Source organism: Pteronotus mesoamericanus, unplaced genomic scaffold (genome assembly GCF_021234165.1).
Source record: "Pteronotus mesoamericanus isolate MK-2021 breed Mesoamerican mustached bat unplaced genomic scaffold, CSHL_Meso_final contig_56, whole genome shotgun sequence".
Lineage (NCBI taxonomy): Eukaryota > Metazoa > Chordata > Mammalia > Chiroptera > Mormoopidae > Pteronotus > Pteronotus mesoamericanus.
The window spans coordinates 2,585,038-2,601,482 of record NW_026555201.1 but is presented as its reverse complement, the minus strand read 5'-3'; the positions used below and the strand labels follow the sequence as shown (position 1 = coordinate 2,601,482).

The window sequence follows — 16,445 nt, the reverse complement described above, 5'->3', positions numbered from 1 at the left end:
CCAACACCATTATTTCAGTCTCCTGGACTAAAACATCATTTTTGATTCTGCCCCCTTTTTGCCCATTATGAGTAAGTTTCTAGTAAGTCCATTTGCAACTTCATATAAAACTGTTTCAATCCTCCCATATAGTAATTAATATCTCCATCACCTATATTCTCTTTTTTTCCTAGTAAAATTATTTTGTTCAGTTATTATCAATTTCCACCAGCTTGAAATAAAAATGTACATGGTCTTCAATCAAACTCTACATCATTTTCTCTTAGAATGTCTATTTTTTTCATTAAAATAATTTTAAACCACTCAGTGTGTTCCACTTTTTAACACTCAGATATGGGTTTTTGGAAAGGCCACAGGTCACCAGCTCCATGAAGTGGTGGACTGGTCCTTTTTTTGGAAAAACCTCCAGGTATTTATCCAGAAATATATGTTCATGAAATTCTGAACCATCATCATCAAAACCTGCTCCGCTGTTAATTGGGAGCTCCCTTGGTTTCCCCCTCTTCCATTCACTGGATCATCTCTTCAAAATCACTTTGATAGGGCTGTTCATTTACTGCAGCTAACTGCTTAGCCAATTCCACATCTCAAAGCGAAGGGGCTGTTTCTAGTTCAGGTGTCTCTTAAGTAGCTGCCTTAAGATGAAAAACATTAAGTCTTTTCACCCTGAATATATTTTTTCTAAAACATTTTCTAAGATCAATAGTCTTCTCTTGGCCAACGTAATTGTCAGATCTTTCATCAAACTGAATCCGATGAACCAGTCTTGTACTATACCTAGCTGCGGCACATTTGGCAGCTTTCATATCTGATGTTATGTTACAGAATCTAATTTTAGGTCCTTCTTCATCTTCCTGTGCCCTTGAGTTTTCTTCATGCTGCTGGAGCTGTGTGAGCAGCTGGTTCCGCCTGTCAAATGGGAGAGACACTGCAACGGTCGATGCAGCGGCCACCAACTCAGGACTCGGTGACTCACTTCTCTTCTTTGGGGCATCTTCTGTAGGATTTTGAAGTCTGCCAATTGTAGCCTCTCAGCTTTAAGTGGGCCTATGTTAGGCGGCTTTGTGGTTTGCACATTTAACTGTGCTTAATTCAACTTTCATGCCCTTAATGATATTTACAAGTCTCTCTCTCTCTCTTTTTTATGTATTCTCTTTTTCACTCTCTTGGCTCTCTGCCTCCTTGGAAATCTCATTGGTTGAATTGGACTGTTTATCTTTCTTTCTATAGATCACGTTGTTAGTGTCAGAATATCTTTGGATTTTTTTTTTTTTTTTTTTTTTTTTTGTCCTGACCGGTCTATGAGGAGCATCAAGTAGCACAATTGCAGTTGCTGATGCCTACCGTGCCTCTGGGAGGCGGGAAAGGGGGAGAAAGAGGTAGGATCGCCAAGACTCTTGGAAACATTGCCCAGAAACAAACTGAACTAAGAACAAAACTAATGTGTCATCTCCTTCGCCTCGCTTATATCCTCTTAATTCTTTTACATTTACTGAAACAGTTATTAATATATAACTGGTATAACAGCTGTAAAAATATCTGTCTCCTTTACTGGGACAATATCTTATTCAATTTTTTAACCCCCGCAATGCTTAATTTTCCATTTATGTTACTATAACTACCAAGCACTGTTTGGCATATGTGAAGCATATAGTAGCCAGTTAAAACATGTTTTTCAAACTCTAAAGGTTTTAAGTATCATCGTAAGACAGATCTTAATAAATCATTATTTTCAAAATGATTTTGTAAAAACTCTCCACTTTCTGTTCCATCCAGTGTAAACTTCTCTGTCATTCTTTCAACGTCTTTGACAACATTTCTCACTGCACATTTCTTACATGTTTATTACCAGTTCCTAAACAAATCTCCTATTCCAGGTCTCCTGGAATCCCAACTGACTGCTAATCCCCACTCTTCCACAGTCTTTATTCCAATAGTTTTTGCCCAAATTGGGGTGACTTCCTCATCTCTTTTCAAAATCCTGCCCATAATTCTGCATCCAGCTTTGACCCACCTCATCTATGACAACTTAAGAGGTCACTTTGATCTCTAATACCTCCTTCCCTAGACTCAGTTGCTTTATTTATAACATGTAGCATTGTTAGATTTATGTAACAGTAGCTACATAAAAGAAAATAGGAGGTAATCAATTAATGAGGTGCATGAAAATGCAAGCATTGCTACATTAAAGTATTATGATTACAATAAACATTATTAACTATGAATTTAAGTTGCTTATGAGATAGAATTGCTAAAAACAGTGTTAACAAATTACTCTCTTATAATGGTTGTCTACCATTTTGCAATTTGCTCCAACAATGACAAATTTGCTACTGCTCAATAAAAGTAAATATTTATTGAGACTACCATGCTAACCACTATTCAGAGAACTTCCACGTCTTTTTTATCTTGTGGTAATGTTTTGCTATTAATGGAACAGCTCTAGCTTGTTTGAAGTCCTTAAATAAACTCAGAAACCAAAGGTATGAGCTGCATAACAAACCACTTTGAAACTCCGTGACTTACAACGGCATTTATTCTCTCAAATCTTCAGGTCAACTGTGGTTCTCCCAATCTTAGGTGAACGCAGCTGGGTTGCTCTGCTCCCACCTGTAGACTTGTTTCATGCATTTCATTCTGGGGCCTCGGTTAAAATAAAGTTCACAGCACCAGAGACTTGCTAAATCTGGCGGGCACATTTAAGGCATCTGCATGTGTCCACTAATATGTCCACTAACATTCTAGCAGCTAAAGCCCATGAGACAGTCAAACCCAACATCCATGGGGAGTAAATATTTGCTAAGCAATGACTCAAACTATCACAAAACGCTAAAAAATTAGTGGATTATTAGACCTGGGGATGAGTGGGTAAAGGGGTAGCCATTAAAAATGTAAATATAAGCACATTGAGGATAAAGAAAGATAATTTCTAAGAAAACTCTGGAGCAAAAATTACAGAAAACAAATATGACTTCAAGGACAAAAGGCAGTATAGCCATTGTGGTTAAGAGCCTAGCTTTTGAAATTGGAGAGATCTAAGTTTGAATTATGATTCTGCCACATACTTAGGCCTGCAAATCACCTCTTATATTTTAGTTTCCTCATATGTTAAGCAGAAATTAGTAACAACTACTTTATTGCATGATTGTAATGTGAAATGCTATCAGGTTCATATAGGTCACTAAACAGCTTCTGGTATATACATAATAAATATATGTAGCTATTTTTATTTTATTGGGCATATTTTCCTATTGTTATACAACACCCTTGTCTTCTATAAACAGCATACTCCTAAAACTATTTCAAATAGGAGAGCCAGCCACCCCTAGCCACATTAATTGGTCCAAAAGACCCAACCTAGATAAAGCAAGTTGCAACAATATAAATTCTGGTTGATTTCACCATTAATCTTCTTAAATCTAAAGGAGATTATGACTGGCCCCATCTTGAAATGAGAGAGGAGTGAGGACATCTGTGTTAGGAGAGGAAGTATGGACCCAACTTTGTAGAAAGGCTTTGAATCTGAATAGTTTAAGGTGTTGATTGTATTGAAAACACCTTGCATGACATCTTCCTTTAACCTCATCTGCTTCAGTCAGCTGTTCTGTTTTAGCTTCTGCTGTGGTTGAACAGCTCCTTGATTAAAGGTTTGAAAATCACTTGAATGTCTGAGCTTACTGTCTTGTACTCCTGCCACTACCATTGAATAAAGAAGCCCAGAAAGCCCGCTGGTCCCGGAGGAGGGTGAGAGCAGAGCCAGGCTACCCTAGTTGAGGCCATCCTAGTTCTGCTGGTCCCAGACAGCCCTCAGGTATATGAATGAGCCCACAGAGTCACTAAGCTCAGCATGACCTAGGTCAGCAATTGACTAACTCAGGTTTGTGAAAATAAGTAATTATTATTATAAGCCTGAGTTTTGAGCTGTTTCTTTTGCAGATTTTTTTTGAGGAGGAGGGCAACAACTAACAGACACATTTACTAATCAATTTCTTTCCCTTCTTTTGTTATCAAGGATGGTTATTGAGGCACAGAAGATACAAAGGAGGGAGATTTTAGTTAGCTATCCTAGTATATGAACCCATAAGAAAAACATCACACAAAATGTCTAGCTGTTGACTATATATGCAGTCCACAATGGAGATCAACAAACCATGGTCCTCAAGCTAAATCCAGTCTGTGCTCTGTTTTTGTATGGTCCATGAGCTAAGGATGGTTTTTGCATTTTTGTGTGTCATAGAAAGCTAAGACAAATATGTGACAGAGACCTGCAAATCCTAAAATATATGCTATCCAGACCTTTACAGAAAGCATTTATCAACCTCTGAACTAGAACACAAGTATCTGCGTAACAGAAGTTACCAAATTTAGTGGGAACTGAGCTACCTATTGTCTGTAGTCTTTTCACATTATGTTGTTGAAGTTCAGACAGGGTTTCCTAACTCATGGCCCTACAAAAACAGTCTCTCATCCTAGCATTGGAGGAATTAGGGATGGAATAGGTCAAATAAATTAATCAGGGCCAATTTTATTCTTACTATAATTATGATATTTAAATTTTAGTAATGTTTATTTTTAAAACAATGAAAAAATACATGTTAATTTTAGAAATTTTTGAAAACTGACATATACATATGTCAGTAAAGAAATGAAATATCATGTTTAATTCTAAGTACAGGTAGAACTACATTTAACACAGCATTCTTTCTGACTTTGTTAAATGCATAATGCTGCCTTGCTGGGGTAATATTGGATATTAAATTATTTAACCTGGATGTCACACTTAATATTAAAACTTGAACATTGTTCAATTTTTTAAAAAAACCTCTAGACACACAATTTTAACAGCTACATTAAATTTCACTCTATAATATTAGGGTTATTAAAATATACTTTTAGACATTTGATTGTTTTTGGCTTTCTTTAAATAATAAAGTTATGAATACTTTTGGGAATAAAGTCTTTCTTGTATTTCAAATTATAATCCTAGGATAGATTCTAAGAATTATTTTTACAAGATTAAATAATATGTGTATTTTAATTATTAATTATGTGTCCAGTATTTTTGCCAAAATAGCTCTATGACATTATGCTATACCGACAACATTATTCCCATCAAGTTTTGTGATCTTTGTTAACATTGTAATAAATATTTTCCTATGAGTCCATTAGTCACATGTCTTTTTCTTTTTATAAATAATTCTGACTCTTCATTCATTTATCTTTTGGCATTTTTGATCTTTTCCTTAGGAATCTAAATGAACTCATTATACATTAAAGAAAAAAGTATTATACTTGCTGCAGGTTTTCTCCCAATGTATTTTTTGTTTACATGTTTTATTTGTATACAACATTTTAATTTTAATGCTATTAAATAATGGATCTATTTCTTTGTACTTGTTTTATTATTTGTATTATTTTATTATTAATGTAATTTGGGTATATTATAGGAAACATAAAATGCTGCAACATAGAAGAAAGTCAACAACAATGTTTATGGTAAATTACTAAATAAAAGATTTCTCAACCATTATATCATAATCATGTTTTCTCCATAAACTGCAATGTAAATCCTATTTTAATCATGTCATAAAATTACAAATTTATACTCTTTAATGTACTTAACCATTTCCTATTTGGACTATTAAGGTTTTTATCAGGAGGAACACTGGCTTAGTGTTATACATAAATCTTAGATCATAGTTTTCATTGTGTCTTTTGGATAAATTTCTGAAAACAAAACTATTGAGTCAAGGGTTAGAAATGCTATAGGACTTGCCGACTTGATTTCTAGGATGTTAATTCATTAATCTACCAATGGTATCTAATAGTGCTAATACATTCTTAAAAATCTATCTTAATTGGATAGGTAAAGATGTTTATTTTGCCCTGGCTGGCATGGCTCAGTGGATTGAGTGAGGGCCTATGAACCAAAGGGTCACTGGTTTGATTCCCCGTCAGAGCACAAACCTGGGTTGCAAGCCAGGTCCCCAGTAAGGGGCACACAGAAGGCAACCACATATTGATGTTTCTCTCCCTCTCTTTTTCCCTCTGTTCCCCTCTTTCTAAAAATAAATAAATAAAATCTAAAAATATAAAATAAAATAAAGCTTCTCTTATTAAAAAAATGTTTATTTTATGCAAATATGCATTTTCTGGTTACAAATATTTTGGGTATTAAATATTGTTTTTCAGCTCCAAATCCACCCTTCAGTACCCAGCTTGGAGATGCTGACTAGGACTAGGACTCTGCAAACTCTTTCCCCTTGGCGAGCAGTTTTTCATTAGCTCCTGTGACTAAGGGGTCTCTACCGGGAGACTACAAAGCAAAAATAGAAGAAAGACATTCTCCTTCCTACTTGTTCCTCAGTCTTCCCAACCTGGACTCCTCACCCTGGCAGCAGCCGTTGATTCCGTCTTCTTTCCTCACTCCCGGAATGATGCATTCTTCTCAGTGGTACTAGCACCAACTGGAAAATCACCCTTTTCAGAGGTGTGGACCTCAGGTCCTCCATAGGATCCTCTCATAAGCTTTCTGGTTGTGAAAATACCAACCTCTTCCCTCTGTTCCTCCTGCTCTCAGGTAAGTGTTCCCTTCAGTGACTATCACCCTCATCTCAGAAAGTTCCACTGGACCAGGCTACACTATTTCTTGGATCCAAAGGTCAACCTAAGACAATGGTTCCTAAACTTGTCTGCACATGACCATCACTGTAGGAACTTTTCAACCTTCCAAAGCCCAGGCTACATTCAGACCATTTAAGTCCCAATTGGGTTGAATACAAGCTCCCCAAGTGATTATAGTGTGCAAACAAGTTTGAGAACCGCTAACCTAGGCATTGGTTTAAACAAAGTGACAGGGCTGCCGGTTCGATGCCTATCTGGCCACATGCCTGGGTTGCAGGTTTAGTCCCCAATCAGGGCATGAGTGAGAGGCAACTGATCAATGTTTCTCTCTCACATCAATGTTTCCCTCTCACATCAATGTTTCCCTGCCTCTCTTTGTCCCTCCCTTCCCTTCTCTCCAAAATATATAAATAAAATCTTTAAAAAAGTAAACAAAATGACAGGATAATTAGCATGATATATTTTTCTATAAGGTTGCTATTAGGAACAAATTACCATTCTCCCCATCCCTCAAGTCCCGACTGCTAATAACAATAGAAAATACTTGTATCTTTTTAATGTTGTGCTACCTACATTTCTGTCTTTGAGGAAGGCCCAGAAAGAAAATGCATTCCTTGAATTCATTTGGTGCATTAAAGAAAACTCTTCATCCTTCAGGGAAGAGAAAAAAAGTGCTAACAGGTATTTTGGTTTCCTGGTCTGCAGGTTGGTTTGTTTAGAATGGCTTATAAGTGGCATTTGAAGGTGCTGAAACACCTGCGGTGCTCAAAAAAGTGTGAAATTCTTTTCTGCTTTTGTAAACAGTAGAGAAAATATCACCGGCATCTGAAGTTCCCCCTGAACGCCCTGCCGGCAGCTACAGGGAAGGCAGTGCTAACCCTGACAAAGTTGTCTGCAAGCAGACAGGAAGATGTGCTAAGCATGGCAACACACTCACCTGAGAGGGTAAAATAAAACGCACGTTTGTGTTCGAATTACCTGGCAAAGGCTAATTTCTGCTCACAAAAAGGTTTGAATGTTTGGGAAACAAGGAATCAGAATACGCAGTGCCTTGATTTGGTTTGTGTGCTTCATATTACCCCAAATGAAAGAAGAATAAATGCAAAGGGAAGGAAGGGAGATAAAAGCAAAAGGCAAACTACAGGCTTCTTCCATGTAAATGAGTTATTCTTCTTAATAAGTACTGTTCCTGCAAGTAATTAGCTGAATATGGAATCTGAATGAATGGGTAATGCTAAATAAAATAAGAATTGACCCCGGTCCACAGCTGTTTGTTGAAATGAACCCCGTATGAACCTCTCATGGCTGTGGCCTCACATGCAAAGTCAAATGCCTAACTGGTTCAGCTCAGCTAATTCAAACCAAAACCGCAATGCTTGTCTCAATTATCAGAATGTTTCAGGAGAAAATTATTTTTCTTGTGTTTTCCACTCCATTTGCATGTACAGCTTAAAATAATGTATTCACAGGCACATCTCTTTTCTTTATATATTTTCCATAATTTTCATAGAGCAAGTATTTGAAGAAAAAAGAACCCATAGCTTATCTACATTATATTATTTGTCATTTCTTTGCGTTGGAACAAAAATGCTGCCCAGAGTGTGTTTTCAGTTTTTCTTGCATCATTCTTGCGCTCACTTCATTTTTTCAAAATCATTTAGTAAATTGTTACTATGAGCAAGGCATCTGGATTGCTTTCAAGTGTAACAAATGAATAAGGTATGGATGAAGGAAGGTAATTTACTGATATAATTAATTTATGATTGTTCTATTTTTTTTCTTTCCCACTTTGCAGGGAGTAGCCAGACCCATAGTATTTCCTTGCCTTAGGGATTTTGTTGGTTGTGGGTAGAGCAGTAGCTGCTTCTTTCCCAAATTAAAACGGTGCCAATTCTATGGATTGTAACCCTTAGATGGTTACAGATATGTAGTGGATGTATCAGAAAGGTCCAATTAGGAGACAGAAATCACATAATAATGTGAACAAGGACATTTTAATATAAAGAATTATTAAATGTAACAATGGAGTAACTGTGAAAAGGGAACGAGAACTGTAAGGCAGAAATTGGCAAACTTTTTCTGTTAAAAGGCCAGATAGTAAATATGTTAGGCACTATGGACAAGTAGGTCTCTTTTGCAGCTATTCAGTTATGCCATCACAGTGTCAAAGCAGCCACAGACAAATATAAATAAGTGAGTATGGCTGTGTTCTGATAAATCTTTATGTACAAAAGCCAACAGCAGTCCGAAGTTGCTGACCCCTGTTCTAAGAATAACTTGGGCTGTTAAAGAGGAAACCACAAGTACAAAATGACATCACCTGTGCTAAAAAGCTCCTGCTACTGCTTTCAGGTGTGGACCAGGACCACGGCCGGCCTGCCTGACCGGTTGGAAGTGGGTCCTTGCAAAGTCACAAGAATTTCCAGGACTTCACACATAGGAGGATGTGAGGTGCAGTAGTAAGATTTTTTTTGGACATGAAAGAGCACACAGGAAAGCCTGCTGCACTGCCTCATCCATGACCAGGAGGCTTAGCTCCATCTCGCTGCAGAAGCAGCCCAGCCTCTGGGGCCACAAGCCCCGACTTGTCCTCACCAAGCCCCAAAGGAGGGCCAGGGCCCAGGGATACGGTGCATCGGCACCTGAACCTCTGGTAGGCTAGCTTAGTCTTTGTTTCCCTCTGGCCCATCGCCTTCGTTTGGCCTGCACGACAGCCACACCCAGGCCCGGGCTGCTGCTGCTCTGGAGAGAGAATGTGCGAGTCCCCAGGCGAGTGTGGGGCTTTGATTGTTTCCTCGGACTTTCGAGAGAGGAGGCTTTCTTTCAAATTATCCAATCTCTTTCTAGGATCTTTCTGGGACTACGCTGGTTGCTTTTTTGATCCAGTCCCATTCTTGGATCTTCTGGGGTTTCCTGCCCATATCCTATCAGATTCTTTTCCCAGATTTTCCCAAGCTAGTCTCCTCCCCTTTATGGTTGCTATTTTGGCTCCTGTTTTGCATGCCTCATAGTTTTGCTTCTTCATCTGTTTTCTATTGTACATGCAGAGGAATTTTCCCCTTTTTTGTCCTCCATCCCCCCGGTGATCCAGCCGAACGAACTGGTTGCTCTGCAGGGAAATTGGAAAGCCTGTCTTTCTCGTCCATTCAGACGTCTGGAGTGACTGTGAAACTGCCCTTGTCTAGTTAATCCAGTTTAATGTCTGATTCCATTTTCTTCCTTCCTTTGTTAATATCTAACTACCTACCTTCTGAAACAATACCAAACTTAGATTTAACACCTGATCTAACTGCTGTTTCAACCTCTCTCAGAAACATAATCTAAATCAATAATCTGGAATTTTCAGGTCAAGCACCAGAAGGTAATCTGTCAAAGAGGTCCTCTCCCCCTCCCACAGGAAGAACAGGCAATTTGCATGATAGAAACCCTTGCCATTTTCTTTCCCCCCAGAAGATGTCTGGTCTAAAAATAACCCTTTCTTTTCTTTCGCTAATAACTTCCTGTAAAAACCTCACATTTTGTGTAACCCCTCTGGGCGTCCTTCTAGCTGCTAGATGAGATGCGGCCGACTCGTAAATTGCTTAATATAGCCAATTAGATCTTCACATTTACTTGGTTGAGTTTTTTTCTGTAACAGGGCTGAGGTAGAGAACCCAAGGAAAGAACAATTTGGGAGATAGGTCAGCTTCCTAGAGCTGGGATCCGGACCCATTGTGGATGGTATACTTGAGGCCCTCTGGATGGTGACGTTCGTTGCATTGTCCTGGCCGAAGCTGGTTGACAGTCTAAGGACAAGCAGAAGCAGCCTCTCAGGTGTTACGCTGGGATCCCACCTACTGGCAGAGCAGTAGGAGGCAGCTGCACCTGGGGTCCACGTTAGGAATATCGGTCAATGAAATGGCTCACCAGGCTGACATTGAGGCTATACGTTTGTCAGACGACTGCATATGCAGGGTGCACGAATGGAACAGACTGCCTCTGGCAATAATGCAGAAAATGCAGGAGCCAAAAAACTGGCTGCGCAAAGGAACCAGAAAGGCCAACTCTTTACTCCTGCAATGTCCCTCCAGCGCCCTCTACTGACAAGTTTAGCGTCATGCTTGTTGCAAGGCCAGTGATAAAAGGGTAGATTGGGCTCCGAGAGGTAACAAACTGATAATCACCGCAATGTGACACTATGGAATAGGCATGCATCTCAAGCCATATCAGGTGGACTTACTATAATTGTAAATATTTTGTTTAAACCCATTCTTCTCCCACTGCTGGGCTAGCAAGAAACTCAAACCCCATTTGTTTGGTATACCCAACCCCTCCAAGCTCAGGTCAAGATGCCAAGGTACTGGAAAGAAATCACCTAATCCCCCAGTTGTCATGGGAACATAGGTTTCCATGAAAAATGTCTTGTGCATCTATCTAAAGAGCCATTCAGCTCTGGTGGTACTTACTGTGTACTGCTATTGCCAAACTTTCTCTTCTATGTCCAGGATTGGTTGCACATTTTGCTATCATATTTTGAAATTTTGGATCTATGCTTCCAAAAAATGTAAACAAAATTTATAGGCTGGGATTTCTTTGCATAAACACATCTATTTTCATTTTAAAAAATAAGTACTTCTTAGCAGACTGTGGATCTCTGGGAAAACAGCAAAGCTAAATCTCATCCTGGAACCAATAGGGTCCCCAGTTCCCATGTGTGGCCTCTGCAAGCCTTCCCTTTCACCCCCTTTCACAGGTGCCTCATGCACATGACTGCTACTGTCCTAATGGCTGCAGCAACACGCACAACTTTTTCTTTCCATTTAGCCTCACAGTCACAACGCCAGACTAGGTAAATTGAGCTCCTTCTTGGAGTAAACCTGGATCAAGAGTCAGACCAGAATCTCTAGAAACAAAGATCTCAGTTACCTAAATGCAGAATAACAGTGTCAAGAACTATATGAGGACATGTTTTCCACGTGGCAAGCACTGTTCTCATGGCTTTACATATGCTAACTCATTGAATCCTCAAAGCACACCTATGAGAAAGATAATTATTTTCCCCATTTAACAGATGAGGTAACTGAGGCACCAGAAATTTGGAGACTTGCCCAAAGTTAAGTGACAGAGATGCATAGAACTGAAGCATCTAAGCTTTAACAATCTTCACAGGTAATTCATTTGTTCAGCTTTATTGAGTTATAATTTACAAAATTGTATAAAGTATATAAAGCTTCACAGATGACTCTGATATGCAAATAAGATTGAAAGTCAATTATAAAGAAATATGTTTATTTGAGCTGTACATTAAATTTTATTACATGACCTTACGTTCAATTCTAGCAATATTATAAAACTGATTTCTTTTTTAAGTTTTACAAAATCATACAAGTGGAAAATGAATGCCCATGTAAGATTTTGCAAAATCTTACCTTTAGTAACTATTTTGCTTCTAGGTTAAAAATAAAAATGTCTTTGATGGTTTTCTTCTTACATTTGCTTTCCCCTTAGGTCCCCAGAGCGTTCTACTGGGTGTAGCAACTCATGCTATTAAATGAGTTACCTAAAGCAGAATATTTGGGAGGGGTTAGAATTGAAGTTGTTATAAACATTCTTGAAGCCAATGTCAATCAACAGCAGTATTTTAGGAGCTATATAATAGGTGCACTAGGACACTGTATCATATGTATATAGTCTTGTGCTGCTTAATTAAGGAATATGTTCTATGAATGTGTTGTTAGGTGAGTCCATCATTGAGCAGATATCAAAGAGTGCATTTACACAAACCTACATGATACAGCCTACTAGATTCCTAGGCTAGGTGGTATAGCCTATTGCTCCAAGGGTACAAACCTGTACATCATATTACTGTAAGTAAATACTGTAGGTAATTATAACACAATGATAAGTATTTGTATATCTCAACATAAAAAGGTACAGTAAAAATACAGTATAAAGATTTAAAAAGTGGTATCCCTCTATAAGGCACTTGCCATGAATGGAGATTGCAGGACTGGAAGTTGCTCTGGTGAGTCAGTGAGTGAGCAGAGAGTGAACGTGAAGGCCCAGGACATTACTGTGCACCACTGTAGACTTTGTAAGCACTGTACACTTAGGTTACACTAAATTTATAAAGCAACATATGATTAAGTCAAGCACAAGAGAAAACAATGCAATCAAGAGATGCCATAAACAGAAGATGTATGAGGCTGCTGCCAGCATAACATGGAGTACTATTTACAGCAAATTTTTTCATTAAGTAGAAATAGTACATTCTACAATAACAATAGAAAGTATAGTACAGTAAACACGTAAACCAGTACCAGTCTTTTATAATCATTATCAATTATTAGATACTGTTCATAATTGCATGTGTTATAGTTTTATGTGATTGGTAGTACGGTAGATTTGTTTTCACCAGCATCACCACAAACATTGAGTAATGTGAGCTACTATGTTACCATGGCTACAATGACACTGGGCAATAGGAATTTTCAGTTTCACTATAATGTTATAGGGCCACCATTGTACATTGTACGTATGGTCTGTTCTTGATCAAAATATCACTGTATATGGAGAACATATTTTGTACATATTTTCAAATGATTACAGTTTATCCCTCAAGAGTAAAATTCATGCAGTATTCCACTGTCCAGATCCAAAATTAAACAATAATTGTCCATTGTTAATCAGTGGTAAATATAGGGTCCGGTACAAATAATGCCCATTTTTTATTACAAAATCATAAGCATGTAATTCTGTAACATAACAATATCACACTTAAGCACATCATATGAAATTTTAGGTGAAATGTTCAAATTAAAACTATAAATTATTACACCCATATTACTACCCTACCAACCATACTCAAGCAGGTGTTACTTCTGCTGGACCCTGTATTTTGAAACATTAGCACTTAACACCATGTTGTCTCAGATTTTATTGAATTATAGTTGTCTTTCTACATCCAAACTAAATAGTAAGAAATAATATATTAATAGTAGAGCTTCTATAATTTTTAATGCCTAGTTCAAGAATTATGTGTTTCTGAAGGAGTATAGATATGTTAGGAGAAAATTTGGGATGGCTTTATTTTCAGAGATGTATTTTTTTTCTAACAGAGGTAGTCAGAAGAAATTAATCATAGACTAATTTTTAAATGTGCATATTTTATATTCAATTTATTTTATCAAACAGCATTTGCATACAACCTCTAATCAAACCACAAGAAAGCAAGCCCAACATAGTCACTACCATCTTTGTGTCTGTTACTTCAGACAAGCAACCCACAAAAGAACAAATATAAAATTGCAATAAAAACTATGATCAAATCATAGTTACAAAAGTTGATATGACCTTTAGCAGTAAACCATCCATAATTTAGTAAATGGTCCAAAAAATCCTGATTTTATGTAAACTGTAATAATGATGTGAATAACTTTGAAGTGCTAATCAAAGGGAAGTGTGAAGGGGGGGTGTCATCTGAAGACGCCTTGGCGGAACAGGAGGTCCTTGTTCACATCCCCACTCAGCAACAATAACTTGGGAGCCGTCCGCAGACAAAAGCGCCTTTGTGGATGTTCAGGGATCCAAGTAGGAGACTGTGAACCCCTGGTCGAACCCAAGAAGGGCCATTTTAAGAAGGAAGGTCTGCGTCCAGGTAGGCTGACCAACTGTGATCCTGGCTATAGACCCAGAAATGGCCCTGTCCCCCTCTGGTCTCAACTGCAGCCCTGTCTCACCTAGTTCCTGCCAGCACACCATTCACCAAAGGACCCGGGAGGAGTCACAGCCACCTGCACCCACTGATCTCGGTCCAGGCTGTGGACCCTGACGTGGTGTGTAACCTGGTAGCAGCCCCTCTTAACTGCCAGTCCTAACAGCCCAGGCACCTGGAAGGAGTCACGTCCATCCATGCCTCTGAGGCAAGTTTACCAACACTGGTGCAGCTGCAGATTTTGAAGCAACTCCATAATCTGAGTCTGCCCCTCAAAGCCATGGTCCAGAGCGGTCCTGTCCTCCCATACATCTGCAAGAAACTGTTCATGAGTGCCCCCAGAGGCAGGCCCACCAACATCGGTGTGACTACAGATCCTGAAGTGGCTCGGTGACATTCCAGCCCCTCTCAGCTTTGGACCAGGAGCAGTCCTTTCTGCCCAGGAATCTGGTGGGAGACACACTCATCTGTGCCTCTGAAGGGAGGTCTACCAATCTCCGTCCAGCTGCAGATCCTGAAGAAGCCCCGTGGCTCAGTCTAGCCTCTCTCAGCTTCAGCCTGCGGTCAGGTTTACCAACCCAAGGATCTGCCCAGGGATGCAGCTCTCCCATGGACCCAGAAGGAAGCACACCCTCCCACACACCTGGATGTACACAGATGCCTCAAATGTAATTTCTTCAAAAACTCTAGCTTCCAATAATTATAACCATGATAAGGCTATAACCCTCCACACAGTCTCCTAGTGAGAAGCCTAAACAAGCTCATTCAACTTTCTTTCTCATCACCATCATATCTAGATGGATACCAGAGTTATGTCTCAGAAATAACTTAAAAAAACACTGTTGTTCCATCTTTGCTGCCACTGCTTCTCAATTCAAATCTGCATCACACCAGAACTGTTGCAATAGTCTCCTGATTTTTTCCACTTAAATTTACCACACTAATTCCAGAGATAGTTACATTAAAACATTTTTTTTTAATTTAGAAAATAACACTAATCATCTCACTTCCGAATTTAAAAATCTGAAAGCTCTTATTTCTTGTTGGTTATTGAATGAAGACCCCAACTTTTTGATTGGGCAAATAAAGCTCTTTACAATCCAGCCGACTCTACTAGTACCTTTCAAATCATCTCTATCTTCTCCCTCTCCTGCCTTACTGAATTTTTCTTGGGTTTTGAACACGCAGATCCTTTCATAATGTAGTCTATGCATAAGTTTCCCCCATTTCTAAAACATTCCCTCCCACCCCCTTTTTCTTAGTTTGTAAACTGCAATCCACTACTCAATACTCTGTTCAGTATTATGGTTCTAGGTCCTCAGTGAAACTTCTTTGGCGCTGTTGGGAAAAACACTTTGCACTTGTCACAGCGCTTCGTTCATATCCCTGTAGTATTATTACACCAAAATACTGCAATTTACCTATTTCTATTGGTTGTTTAAAACAGAGTATGAGCTCCTCAAGAGCAAAGGCACTAGTATATTCATGTTTTTAAAATGTCTCCTCACTTTCACCTGCAATGGCAAAATGTTTCTTCTGAGTGTCATACAAATTTGAGAAACATACAAATGATATAGTAACAGTCAAAAATTGTAGTTTGCAGCAAAGTTAATAAGTTTGCTTTTAGAAATATTCATGTATTGGAAACTCGAAAGATACCACTTTCTAAAGCACTTATGTTAATCCAGATTCCAATTATTTAACCAGTAGTGATCTGTGCTCATTAAGTTCTGTTATACAATGGGTGCTCTGCCTAAATTCCATTTACTTCCTTCATCATTCTCCTTCCTCCTTTTTGCCAGTCCTTTGAATCCATTTCTGAGGCTCTTGGAGCATTTGCTGTTCTATTCTCAGGGATTTGGACCCATTTACTTTGCCTGTGACTGGAACAGGAGAGACCCCAGAAGGACAGGACCCAGGGGCACAGATGAGCAATGACGTGCCTGGGTCCTGTGCCTGGCAGCGGCAGTTCTCTTCTTTCTCACTGTCTCTGCCCTGATAGCAGTCAGGTACACAAACACCATCAAATCCAGGTGAAATCCCTTCACCTCTCCTCCCCTACCTATAATGGCAACTCCTTTAAAGAATCACCTATGAAGTCATATGTAAAAACATGTAGACTTGTGAT

The 16,445-nt window shown here is 38.8% G+C and overlaps 1 pseudogene; it reads right to left on the bottom strand.

Annotated features, from left to right (window-relative positions):
- Positions 1–236: 236 nt before the first annotated feature.
- LOC129076035 (28S ribosomal protein S31, mitochondrial-like) lies at positions 237–1,407 on the bottom strand (annotated as a pseudogene).
- Positions 1,408–16,445: the final 15,038 nt, after the last annotated feature.